This window comes from Palaemon carinicauda, chromosome 34 (assembly GCF_036898095.1).
Source record: "Palaemon carinicauda isolate YSFRI2023 chromosome 34, ASM3689809v2, whole genome shotgun sequence".
NCBI classification, from domain to species: Eukaryota; Metazoa; Arthropoda; class Malacostraca; order Decapoda; family Palaemonidae; genus Palaemon; species Palaemon carinicauda.
Genome location: NC_090758.1, coordinates 62,427,612 through 62,430,111, shown reverse-complemented (window position 1 = coordinate 62,430,111; position 2,500 = coordinate 62,427,612).

Genomic DNA, 2,500 nt, shown 5'->3' with positions numbered 1-2,500 from the left:
ATAACATTAACAATGTATTTGTAAATTATACAGTCTGTCAGACAAATAAACCTTTCATATGAAAGGTTTATATTTCAAATATATCAGATATCATCATCTCTTTGAATGAAGTGACTGTGAACCGACCCAATTACGATTTACATTTACATTTGTCCGTTTATTTTAAAAACAATAGGAAAGAGTTGTTAAAATAATAAAATAGTTTATGACTATAAATTTTCAATTGTGTAATTTTGAATACTAAAAGAGTTTCAGATAGGTTAATAATAATAATGATATTAACAACAACAACAATAATAATAATAATAATAATAATAATAATAATAATAATAATAATAATAATAATAATAATAATAATGATAATAATAATAACAATAATAATAATAATAATAGTAACCTCTTTCTTTAGCATATCTGGCAATGAGACTCAAGAGGCCTATAAGTGCCAAGTCCCATCAGAGGGGAATAGGAAGTAGAGTTTAAGAGCATGGACAGCAAGAGGGAAGAAAGGAAGAGGGAACAATTGAATGTAGAGGGATATGAAGTGGGTGCAGTAACGGGACAAGAGGACGTTGCAAAAACCTTTAAAAAATGCCTAGAGTGTAAATGTTGAGGTTTACTGTTGGCAATTCCATATTTGGTAATGATAAAGACGAATATTAGGATGATCCTTCAAAACTCCTTTTCATATTGATGTCTCTGGAGTTTCTCTAGAAAATAAACTGAAGTGTTTACAACAATTTGGTGTACAAAGATAAGAAAATATCAACAAACAAACAGATGTTTTCAAATAATATTGTGCACAAAGATTTAAAAAACCAGATGTCAGAATAAACTTTGAATAAAAACTTTGAAACGAAAAATTAAATAACCAGTTGTTAAAAGCATTGTTAAAGGAGAACTGAAGATTGAAAAAGAAAAAATAAATAATGGAAAAATCAAAGACTTATATAGGTATGTGTAGGAATAGGAAAAAATCCGAATAATTCAATAAATAAAAACAAAGTTGATAGCAAAAATAGTGAATGGATTATTGGAAATTAAAAAGAAATGAGAAGTCCCTAGAAATTCCCCAAAATATATCATCAAAAAATAAGATTAGTAATGATAATGCCGAAAGGAAAGACAAGGGAAATGGACTCTACACAACCATAATAGGTGTTAAACAATCAATCGTTTATCTGGTGGAACTACTTTGGCAAGACTTCTTTGACCCCCTGACCTCCACAACCCCAATCTAGTCACCACCCCACATCTCACCAAAAAATATCAATTCTTCAAAAGTGCACGCTGAGTCCATCTATTGGCAGAACAGGAAAGTAGTCTTGAGAGATCCTTGCGATGCCCGTGACGTCACAACTGGATGACAACATTATTACCGAGGGTAGAAAATATGGTGCACATGTAGGCTATATTAGGATTTTTATTGGGAAATTAACTACGTCCTTACCTAGGCAACATATGGATTTATATAATTGCTAATATTACGCATTATTATAATGAAAATAGGATGGACATTTCAATTAAATTAGTCATTTAAAGATAGAATGTACTACCTTACTCCCCCATCTAGTAAAATAGAACCATCCACCTTGGAGTTGAGTGTGTATAATGATATCTATTGGTGGTAAAAATAACCACTTTAAACCAGACTTTAAAGTCCTATTTTGACCCGGAGCGCTGCTCTTCCTGCACTAAACTATGAAATGATGATTGACGTGAAACGATCATTACTTTGATTATGATATTTTCAACTTTATTACTTATAAAACTTATTTGCTTCGAACTCAAGGTAATATGTCTATGAAAGATGTTCTTTAATAAGGTTGAAGCGTCTTAGCTGCTTGATTAACATTGTTTTTCACAATGTAATAAAAAAGGGAGCTGTCTAAAGCAATTCTCTCTCTCTCTCTCTCTCTCTCTCTCTCTCTCTCTCTCTCTCTCTCCACAGTTTAGACTATGAAACATGAATATATTGATCGATTTTCCACTATAATTATAGTTCTGATATATATATAAAAAACAATATAATCATATAGGTTACTTTCGAACTAACTGGCTTTGTTTAATTATTTATTTATCTAAACATCATCTAGATGTCAGCAATGAGGGTTCATAATGCTACCTGAACAACAACAACAACAACAACAACAACATCAACAACAACAGCAATAATAATAATAATAATAATAATAATAATAATAATAATAATAATAATAATAATAATAATAATAATAATAATGTAGATAATTTAAGTACATAGTAATATACACTCACCTTTACATGTGTGTTCATGGTCATAGAAGTATGTTATTATTTACACACATCAAGTAATTGTTAAGTATTAGGTATTAAGCATTGAGTATTATATAATAAATATTACGTACCTCCAGAGACCCATGTTAAAACATATGTTGACTTTGCCCCTCCCACTTTCTAGTTATAATTGAAAGAATAATATTTTGGAACCATAATGAAATATTATTAAATTTAGATATAA